We start from the raw sequence: 12,014 nt of genomic DNA, 5'->3' as shown, positions 1-12,014 counted from the left end.
CAATAAGTCAGCATAGATTAAAATCAATAATCTGACCATCACTTCTTTCCTTTTCACTTTATACTGCTGTGTATATATCAGGCACATCTCTAAAAACTGGAATTGGATGAAATATGTGCTGAGGAATATCAAATTCCTTTGACGCTGTGCTGGATAAGGAGGCACTAAGTACTGTACCTGTCCTATTATCCATTTAGGAATCTCAGATAGATACGGATAGTTATTTGATCCCTCCGAGGGTCATGTGGATTATTTGTAGACAGGAAAAAAGATTTACTATCTGTGCATAACAATTTGCTACCTCCAAACAAATTTGTATGCACTGTGAACTGTCGAAGCGTGAGGAAAATAGATCAGATTTGAAACAAATTCAGAGACTGTTAAAGACTGTGATGCTGCTCTGCTGGGATATGGCTGAGCCTGACTGTCAGTCAGAGAATATATGCTCAAGGATTACAACACTGCTTAGTTATGGTTGACTACGGAGCATCTTAATGCATATGGACTGTACTGGAAATATCCACAAGCAAATTGTATGAGCCACAAATAGTAGCAGAACCTGTTAGGAGCAGTATTAGCATTAATATTAATAATATCCCATATTGTTATGTTTATTTTTCTAAGGCAGTAATCAAAAATCTATTAATAAATCAATAAGAATCTAATTCCATTCTGGCATTTTCTCCCTTTGCTGTGTTAGTTTGGCTTTTGCTGTTATCTTATGTGCTGCCAGCAAATAGATTTAGATTATTTAGCGTGTCTACACCCCAAAACAAACATCCGCGCACCAGAGAATCTAAGCTTTTAAAATATGGGCTGTTAATACATTCACTGTTCTTGAGAACAAACTTGCTAGCTATATCCTTCCCTTTCAACAGTATGCGTTACTATGTTATATCACATCAGGAGCACTGCTGAAGCTGGTTTTGAAGCTGTTCTCCTTTGAGGGTCATGGCTCCTGAAGAACTTGTTCATGGCTGTTTTTGTCACAGTAATAAAAATGGTTTGGTCAGCTGGTCTGCGGGGAAATCAAGTCACACTAGAACAGGCCCAAGTTCAGACTCATTCCTCTAATAAGGTAGCTCAAAACCAGTCTCTGGAAGGAATTCTTCCTATGTACCTATCAGTAAAATACAATTCTCCTGTCTCAGTATTTGTACCTATGAAACACTGATTTCATCATTATCTGTGAATTGGTTTTTGAATGCATTGGACAATGACTGCTGGTACGTTTAACAAGGCAACATCAAAAATGACTATATGGATAAATATAGCTTGAAGAAAACTACCAACATTTTCATTAAGGAGTGGGGCATACTTCACTATTTAATTTGTAGTTTCTGGAAAAGAACTACATAGCAACACATCAATTGTGACGCAAAGCGAATCTAAAATATAAGCAACAGAAGATATATAGAATTACATTCCAAATCATGACGTTTTGAACAATTCTCACTGCATTTTCATAAGTAAGAAGAATATCACTAATGAGAGGGGGAAAAAAACACAGAAGCCCCTCCAGAGTCTTGTTGAAAGATTGAAAACAAAAAGTAATTACAGTAGGTGTGTAGGAGGATCAGAATGATTAAAGCTGGGAACATTTGGATGCAGAGACGCGCTAACAAGACACTGAAAAGCAGGAGAGTGCTATAGGCGATAAAGGGACCATAAATTTAATAAAATACAATTACGCTGGAGAAAGTAAACAAGTCAAAGCCCTGTGAAGATAATGGAGTTTTATATTTAGATGTAAAAAAAAAAAAAATGGCTAAAGTTGAGGCACATTTCGACCTTCAAGAAGTCATTTCCGTTTATTGCATTTATTGAGTTTTGCTATGAAAAAGACATTGGACAGCATTTTTGATTTAACTTTTTTATTATGTAATCTACTGCGTTTGTTCTTTGTGATAGCCACTGAAAAACGAAACCATTGGCATTTAGATCGGCAACCTATAAATCTTTCTTTCAGCGGTGCCACCAGCCTGCCCCCGGGCTGAAATTTTTCTCCCCAAAAACAAAATATGTCAGCAGTTGCGCAAACAAGCCCATAAGTGGCTTGTTGTTAGTCGCTAGCTGTTAGACAAGAAATAGCCACACACAAACACTGCCCTGCGAATTCTTTTTCATATGTATATTCGGGTTGTCACAATACTAGAATTTCAAGCTTGATGCAGCTATCCAGGAAAATACTGGATACAAGTTTTTTTTATTCCATGGGGCAAAAAAATTACAAAAAAAAATTAAGTTAAAAAAAATTAAATAAAGATTAGAACAATACAACAATAATATCAGCTGTGACACATTTTTAAGTTGCCTGATGTAGTGCAAAACATAACTGTAATATTTTAAAATGATCTTAGACAGTGCTTAACCTTAACTGTTGCCTGTGTGGTCACTTAACTGTCAGATCACTACATGCTGCATACTGCTTTCACCAAACATGGTCGAAACTCGTACCTAATCTACTGGTTGTGGTACACTGCCAAAAACTGAACCGTAGATGTACAGATGTTGATGTTTCCATGCAGAATAGACGCTGCATCAGAGCGTCTCTTACAAAGTGAGAAATATTGATCAGATTATTGCAATGAAGGAATTAAATGCATTTGTGTTTGCTTCTTTTTAAACAAAGACAATTATGGTTAGTGTCATTGTGTATTGTAGGTATATATATATATATATCTATATATGTATCTATATATATACTCTGAAGATTTCAGCCATCTTAGCAGCTAAAGTAAAAATAATCCTACTGGAGTGATTAAATGGCTTCTGTGATTGGAAAGTTAGATTGATGCTGTAAATTGCCTGAAGTTCTTCAAAACAGAGAAAAAGCACTGAAACTGTTATTAATGCTGATAAATTGAGGTGAAAGAGGTATAGTCATCTCTTCTGAACGATTTAGGTGTTTTCCCAATATTAAACAAAGGTTTTGTTTAACATCTAAGCAAAATTAAAAAAAAACAAACTGTACAAATACAGCCTGTGAGCCTATTACTTTGTTCAGCAATGATGGTTACAAAGCAGTACCACATTCTTTAAAACCCACTCTCTTCTCTCTCTCTTTTTTTCCCCTTTTTTTTTCAAAGATTACTTTTTTGGCCATTTTGCCTGTGGATGTACAACAATGAAGCAGCAGACAGGAAACAAGGGAAAAAAAGAGGGAGCAGAAACACATCAGCCCTGATCATATTCAAATCATGCAATCTGAAAATATGTGCTGTAGCCATTCAGCTACTGGAGGGCTTCCCATTCCTCTCTTTCACCCATACAGCCTTTCCCTTCATCCATCCTTCTCTACTGATCTCTTCACATCATTGCAAACTCTGCTTCATCCTTTTACCCTTTCATCCTCCCTCAGCTCTCCTTTCTTTAAGTTGGGCCTCAAAAGGTACAGTAGTGATATTGCACATTATGAAGCCCCCCCCCCCCCCCAGTCTCATAGTTGTTGTCCCTTATCAGCCAACATGATGACCTCTTCCATGTTTTTTTTTTTAGCTCCATACAATCTAATACCTCCAATCATTAAATATTAGATCCCATAATATCCTTTCTAATTAAATTATATTTTGGATTAGCCTGACACTCTCAAACTAAAACTATACAACTTATATTGATTCCTTGTGTGCCTCAGACTGCATTGCTGGATTTTGTTTTTGCTTTATCATGTAGCAGCTCAGTATCTGGTAGTCAGTATAGCATGTAGTTCTCAATATGTCTGATAACTGATAATGTTATAACAACTTTAAAGGCACAGTCCACCCCAAAATAAGATTTGCAGATTTTTCTCCTGGCCTGAAAGACCAACATACTAACAGCATCAGTGTGCTGAAAAAAAGCTCCCATTTCCCTGTGACAAGATGTTAGTGCTCGTGATGCCATGACAGGATGAACATTAATGGTCCTTCTCTTGATAAGTTGTAATGAAGCTTAAGCGTACAGTAAGTTCAATAAGAAAGGTCTGTACTCACTCATCTGCCTACTTTCCCAGGTTTTGGCTGCTTCTCTATTTACATTACTTCCACTTTCCCATGCTTTCAAACTTCATCACGTCAAGTCCAATCATCTTTCTGCCTGCCTTCCTTGAGCCAATCAGCCTCCGTTCAGCATGCTTTAAATATCACTGCTCATCTGTTATTCTCCCTTTCAGACTGATTTGTGCAACCCACCACCTCCCCTTCACCACCCAAAAGCTACTTCCAAGCCTCCATCATGGTCTCAAACACCACCAGTGTCTAGACTCTGGGGGTCCTGCTCTGATTCCCTTCTGCTTCTGATTCCCTTCTGCTTCGATGGGTCATCGGAGTCTACTTGCCAAATACCTTAATTGTATTTCTTTTAAATAAATCATGTTCAGTTCCTCCTAATGATTTCTCCTTAGTGAAATATCAGATCATGTTCAGTTCCTCCTAATGATTTCTCCTTAGTGAAATATCAGATAGCTGCAGTCTTCTTCTGGTTAACAGATGAAGTTTAATAGAAATAAAATACTCCCTACAAGAAGTTTATGGATTTTTTTCTTTTCTTTTCTTTTCTTTTTTTTTTTTTTTTTTTTTTGAGTAACCAGGTCAATAATTCTGGAAAGAGAAATTGCTGAGTTTGCTTTTTTTTATTTCAAAATTTTTTTGTCTTTCAAGACGTTAAGAGCACATTCCAAAACTTGTCCACTCTCCCCCAAACCATCTGGATGGATAAATAGCACTACAAGCCAGAGGAAAAAATATGTAAATTTAATTTTGGGGTGATTTTTCCCTTTAGATGGCCTCTGGATTCACAAACAGAATATTGCATTTCACAGTTGATATCTACAGATGCAGGGCTGAGCTGGAACAACTGAGCAAACATTAGACTTTTTTGACCACTATAAGGTCCATATATCAGTTAGGGATGGCACGATACCACTTTTTTATGTCCGATACCGATATTTTACATTAGGATATCGTCCGATACCGATATAAATCTGATATTTAAAATTGATCCAGGCATTTAAAAACATAAAAAAAAAAAAAAAAGAAGTCAACAGTCTCTCACACAACAAAATCAAAGTCTTTTAGTTGTCCCACATACAAGACTAAGGACCAGGACGGGCAGAGCTTTTTAGGTAGTGGCACCAAAGCTCTGGAACTGTTTACCACTCCAGCTCCATTTAGCTGACTCTGTGGCGTCATTTAAAAAATAGTTGAAAACTTTTCTGTTTAACCAGGCTTTCTGGTTTCTGACTTTATTTTTATTCTTTTTCTTTTAATATAGTAATGTTGTGTTTTTAACATAGTGTTTTCTGGGGGTGGGGGTGGGGGTGGGGGGTGATATTGGGTTTTAATTATTGTACAGCGTTTTTCTGTCTGTGAAAAACGCTATATAAATAAACTTTACTTACTTACAACAATAACTATCACCTGAATCCTGTTGATTCTGTGTGAGAAGGTGATGCTTATGGCATGTTGCAAATTTCATTAGGGCTGCAACTATCAATTATTTTAGCAATTGTGTATTCTATTTATATTGATTACCCAAGTAACTGGATAAGAAATACTTTTTTTCATATTAACAGTTCATCTGCATATTTTAACTTCTGTACTGCAGTTTTTCCCTGTGTGAAACAAACAGGGTGGATTTCTTCACTTACTGATCAGGTGGTTGATGAAGGACCTCCAGCTGTTTCCCAGTAAAGGTTTAATGGAGGTTACAGGGACGAAAAGGCTTCTTTTGGACACTAGAAAAACATTTCCTTCTGCTCCATCTGAGCTCACCGGCTCCGCCTCTTTCGGCTTGTGCACATAGACTGCACGTAAATCAGCTGACTGCTGCTGTTGCGTCATCAGTGTTCACGTGAAAAACTAGGGGCTGCGTGAGCGCAATCGTGTAATGCTTTATATTTACAAGCATTCTCCTAAATACGTTTCTACTGCAGGTCTATATTTAGTCACAAATCAGGGATTAAAGTATCAAAAATATTTTGACGGCGAAGGGGTCCTTCCGGTACCGGACGGTCACTAGTGCTAATAGCTGTGCTCGCTAGCAGTATGTCCGGGAGCTGAAGTAGAGAAAAAAAATAACAGCTGATTCTCAGCACAGCGAGCACAACACACAAACAAGGCAGAGAGCGGTGGAGGCGGAAAAACATGTCAGCGATGATCGCTCAGTGTCAAAGGGAATCCGTCGCAGCGACGGAGGATCTGAAGGGGTTGTTTTTTAACTCCTGATCCCCCACTCCATTCCAGTAGGTGGTGGTAATGCAGCTCTAAGCTGGTTTGGTTAACCGCAAACCCACAAGAAGAAGAAGACGACTGAGCCCTGTAATGCAGCTAATGTGAGCGAAACGTTATTTAATGTATTGGATTACAATTTTTTATTTCTTTCCGATATCCGATCCAGTAATTTAGGCCAGTATCGGACCGATACCGATACTGAATATCGGATCGGCGCATCCCTAATATCAGTATCAGTTGATACCCTGTTGACTGATAGATACTGTAGTTACACCTGCAAGAAAGGATGACATTAACCGAAGTCAGTGGCCAGTATTATCATATATATCATATGATTTTTGCTTTGGCTAGATTAAAAAAATTGTGATAAACAGACTGAAGGCCTTAAAACACATCAGTTATTTATTTAAAGAAGGTCTGTCTTTGCTTGCTTGGAATAAAGGGAAAAAAACACATAAAAAAGGGAAAAAAAATACCCCGACAACAAATTCAAAAGACTAAATGAAATATCAACAGTTTTTTTTTTTGTTTGTTTGTGAAATTCTGGGAAGTCATTCTAAAAAAACAATCTATGACTCTTTTTTGTTTGGCTATTTTGGATTTGTTGTTATGTATCTTTAATTTTTTTGTCAGCCATTATAAAATACAACAGTTTTAAAGTCTTTTGGTCCTTCATCACAAAATAGTTAAATGAGCACAGATTCTATCACGCAAACCTGTCATCTGGACCCCAGACTGCAAAATGGGCGACAACATATAGTCACTGATAACTGCCAGTCTTTTTTGGCAGTCAGCAAAGTGATTATTGGCTGATAATGATGTCCTGCCAATAAAGAGGTGCACCCCTAAAAACCCATTACTGCTGCCAACAGAGCATGTTCTCATTTACCATATGAATCATAACATCCGGCCACCATACAGGGACTATTAACCCTTGAGTCTTATGCTCCAGTTGCACATTAGGGTAATAAGATACACCTTCAAGACATGAAAATGCTGTGATAACTGAAGAGAAGTCAAATGCTAAAAAGACAAAGTCAGAGTACAAACTGGAATTGTTACCAGAGTGCAAAGTATAGACTGTATGTAAAAGATGGACACAGCCACCATGACATTAAGCAGTGATTAGTCTCATTGTGATGCTTCAAGCTGAGCGTTTTGGCCGTTTCCATCTTAATGTTTTGAAGCCAGAAGTCGTGAGCACAAGGCAAATCCAACTGTGAAACTGAAAGACGTTCACACTCACTGGCTAACTTATCGTCAATCACAAGCCATTAGCAAATGAGCTAACAAGAGCTAAGGAGGTAAAAAGAACCAAAATTTACAAAATGAACTTCATGCTGTGTTAAAAATGACTGACTAGCAAACTGAAGCCATGAAAGCATCAGGGAAATGTTTACTGAGGTCATTCAATATAAAATCTTCCCAGCTGAGCCCCACAGAATCAGCTGTTGGCACAAAACCGTTTATTTAATGGAGCTGTGCAAAGCCATACAATGAAAGTTTCCTGAGTTGCAGGCCCTTGAAGTACACAGAAGGGGGTTGAAATTTGGTGCTTTTTAAAATCACCTTACAATATTTTATTTCAAGAGTACATCAGCTAGCATTACTGGTAGCACTGAAATTTTCAGGGCTGAAAAACACATTTTATCTATGATAAAAAAGTTCAGCCAAATCAAAGGTTCAATTAAATGTGCTAAAATTACTGTGAAAAAAACCCAAACCAAAACATCAGCTGATTCTGAGGAGGTCAGGTCACGGACCACAGGAATTAAAAAGGAGGTTTTAGACACTTTGACTTTTAAGATCCAGAAGGTACATTCATCTTAAATAGTTTGGTGCACCCAAAACATCCACAAGGCCGATAACACTGTGACATCAGCAAACAAACTGACACAAAGCTAAAATGCCAGAAAACAAAACAGAAAAATTTCAAATAAAAGACATACACAACAGTAAGGAAGCACTTCTCAGTACTGGACGGTATCATAATGATGCCTGATTATTATTGTGACTGTTGTCACAATATGTCCAAATGATCACCACCACGGCAAAACACAAGCATCTTGTGGTTGCTTTCATTAATTCAAACAGTTAGTTCTTTGCTGCTTACATGATGCAATTTCAGGAAGGGTCATTAATAAACCGACAGCTCACGTTTTACAAAACATACACCCAGTAAGGTGTTCACACTGAAAAAAATAGCCTGTTATTTTGCATAACTGTTCAACCAAAATGTTACATTTCTGTGGAAGATAGGGAAGAACCACACTCAGTACTGTAGCCATTATTTCATTACAGCACATTTTACCAAAGTGTTTTGGAGCTGTTTTTGGTGAGGTTTAATTAAAATAGCATGTAAGAATTTAGTTTCTGTATTTTGTGTTGTGTTACTATTTATTTCTTGGATCTTGACTAATTTTTTTTTTTTTTTTTAACTAGGCTATAAATAAATTGCTATGTCAAAGTTGTTTCCTACTGAACAAGCTATTCCCAAATTGGCCAGGAGATGTTATACGTTTCTTGGTAAAGAGTCTGTCAATCTGTGCTTTTAGAGGAGAGAAAGAGCTGGCACAAATACAGCAAGAAAATAAGCTGTGCACATGTCAGCCTATTATTAGCAAGCCTAAGTCCAGGCTGTTTTGGACGGGTAAATACTGAGCTATTGTCCTGACTTCATATACAGTAACTGCTGTTCTGAATAACCAAAATTTACTGTGCAAATTTTTGCCATGAATGGTGTTTTTACACAAACCTACAAGATAAACATGATACCTTTATTTGTAGTTACCATTTCGTATATAAGAGGCATTTATCTAAACTATACCTACTTATCCAACCATTAAGAATTACTAATACTCTAAAATATGGCAATGCCTTTATTCTTACATTTGATTTCTACTAAATAATAGGGTCAACTTGACAACATCTTTTCCTCTATGTGCTCTGCATAGATTTAAAGCCATTTATTTACAACAATCTCAATGCAAAATACACAGACAAGCTCTAAATAAATGCTGATTGTAAGCCCAGCGTAACCCGAGAAGCACCACTGACTAAGCAAAGATACAGTACTTTAACCAAGGATTAAGGCTTTAGATTCCCCTGACTAATTACACCTTGCAGAAATGTGATTAGTGAGAGCAGTCAGAGTAAGCTGGGCACAGACGTATAGACGGACTTACATGAGCAGTATAAGCACATGATCAACTGCATACAACGTAAACAACAAGCCGCTTCGAGACACAGAGGCAGTCTGGCAGTGAACGTTAATGGCTGTATGGGCAGATGGACATGCAATGGAAACCATCATATGGCTGCATCACAAAGAGGATTAGTGTTTGATCCAGCCAGTGATCTAAAATGACCCAGCAGATGCAGCAAGAAACACAACTCTTGGTAAGAGCTTGTAGACTCTTGGCTCTAAACTTTAAGCATTCCTATTATTCTCATCACACCGTTTACTACACAAATGAAAAAAATAATATTTCAAAATTACCATGGAGACTAAGTAATGCATCAAATTAAACATAGATATTAAGGATTAAGAAAGTTGACATAGCTTCTATGAATTCATTCAAAATAGATCTTTCAGAAGGTGATGTAAGGGAATTTTAAGAGCATCCATTTTTCTTCTTTTTAGAGATGTTGCAACTGAACATTAACACCACTAATAAATTATAATTATGATAAAACAACATAATTGTACAAGACGACTTTTATATAATCTGTGGTTGATATCTTTTGAGGAAAATATCCAGAACATTTCTCTTTCCATGAATCTAAATTATTCCCTAAAGCTTATATTATTCATCAGTCAAGACAAATATAGCTTATCTTTAAAATTTAATTTTTCTGACAGGTACTAATACTTTGCAAGAGAGCGACCAGAAAATAAATAGCATAAAAATTGAATCCGTTTAAAGTTTGATTGGGGTGCAATATAACTTGGCTACCTGTGCCTACTGTTCACATTGCCCGGGACAAACTACGCATTTCTAACGGTGAGTGCAGAGGTGACAGCCGTGCCAAAGAGGACGGATATCAGCGAGTTCTCAGCTGGGATTGCGCCGAAGTCGCCTAACCGCATCACTAAAGACTCAGGCGGGCATAACCCTAACATACTACAGCAAAAACCAAAGCTCAACAATAGAGGGGACACACAAAAACCTACGGATGCGCGCACGGGAACGAGGAAGGACAGATGATCCGAGGATGGATGTTATCCACTCACACTGCAGAAATTTTCAAAAGTAGAACCATCCCTGCGTACTGCATCCCGCACGATAAGTGAAGCGTAACCTTGCACTGCACACTGGCACAGAAAAGAGGAAAAGCGTCCTTATTGCACGTACCTCACTCACTGCCTGCATCCCACTCAGACTTGTGGTCCTGATGATATGACACCGCGTTGCTCCAGCATCCTAAAAAGCACCGTTGTTCGACTGGGGTGGGGGGGGGGGGGGGGGGGGGGGGGGGGCGTGAACCATGACGGTGGTGGTGCAACCGGGCTGACGTACAGCTCTAGGAGAAGGAGGCGACCAATCAGAGCGTAATCCGATAGAAGCCTCGCCAATCCGCTCTAAGAGAGAAAGTGAGGGCTGCGGAGAGATACTACTGTAGTAGCAAGGTAGATTGACGCTGTGGGAGAATTCATCGTCAACTCCTGCAAACTGTTTCAAACCAGACAACACGTTTATTCCGCAGATAAAACAGCGGAATGACGAAGTGTGTACTGAGGTGTTTTCTGTTTCGATTTATATTATAATGTGTTTCTAAAGATACAGGGCCTGCTAAGGTTTGTGTTTTTTTTGTTTGTTTTTTTCACTGTCAGGATATAGTCATATATTGTTGCGACTGTGCTGAAATTTTAATGTGAAATTCTGAATACTACAATACGAGCAAAACTAACAGTCAAGAAATTAAAGATTAAAAGAAGAAGGGATAAAACGCCCTTGTAAAGAAGCCCACCTTCTTTAATAATCCCTCCTGACTACTATAATAAGACCTTATATATATATATATATATATATATATATATATATATATATATATATATATATATATATATATATATATATATATATATATATATATATATATCAGCTCTTTTCTTAGATGGTAGAAGTTTTCTTAACAGCGTCACAATGTTTTAACTAATGAAAGACATGGATATAATATTCTTTACGCTCAGGTCTCTCAGATTTACAGTGGATAACCAGATCCAAACTTTTTGCAATTAATCATTTAAAAAAAAAAATTACCCATGCTAATATTAGAGAAAGTAGGTTTAAAGTACGTAAGTGAGTAGGTAAGTAGGTAAAATGTATTTGTAAAGCATATTTAAAGACATCTTTCACTGACCAAAATGTTGCAGAGCTTATATAAACCTGTATACAAAGCCATGTAGTTACATAAAAAAAAAAAACCTAAAAAGTGGACTTACAGTAATACAAAATTAAGAGGCCTTCAACAATAAGCAGACACACAACAATAACAACCAGAGGACAGTAGGGGACAAACAAAATTACAGATACAACAACTGAGAAATTTGTGGAACAGCCATCAAACACAATAACACAAGAAGTAACCCTAGTAAGAATTTTATTAGCAGTCCAAAAGGCTAACTTATTTACCAAATATAAGAATGACACCTCAAGGCAAGCAATAGGCCTATTGGTTACTATAAACATTATACAAGGTCATTAACTAAAATTTTTCTTTCAATAACCTCCCAATTACTGCTTCTTGGTAGTAATTATAGAGGTTGTACTTCAATTCAATTCAAATTTATTTATATAGCAC

The 12,014-nt window shown here is 37.3% G+C and overlaps 1 protein-coding gene across 2 annotated transcripts in view; it reads right to left on the bottom strand.

Annotated features, from left to right (window-relative positions):
- Positions 1 to 10,648, bottom strand: part of b3galt1b (UDP-Gal:betaGlcNAc beta 1,3-galactosyltransferase, polypeptide 1b) — a 59,573-nt gene extending 48,925 nt beyond the window's left edge. Inside the window, exon 1 of one of the 2 annotated variants that reach the window (XR_004021692.1) lies at positions 10,565 to 10,648. The gene's annotated coding sequence lies outside the window, so the exon portion shown is untranslated. The remainder of the gene's footprint in view (positions 1 to 10,564) is intronic. The other variant, XM_030758285.1, reaches the window with a different exon arrangement.
- Positions 10,649 to 12,014: the final 1,366 nt, after the last annotated feature.

This window comes from Archocentrus centrarchus, chromosome 21, assembly GCF_007364275.1.
Source record: "Archocentrus centrarchus isolate MPI-CPG fArcCen1 chromosome 21, fArcCen1, whole genome shotgun sequence".
Taxonomy (NCBI): Eukaryota; Metazoa; Chordata; class Actinopteri; order Cichliformes; family Cichlidae; genus Archocentrus; species Archocentrus centrarchus.
The sequence above is the reverse complement of the archived record's forward strand: the minus strand, read 5'-3'. Positions and strand labels throughout refer to the sequence as shown.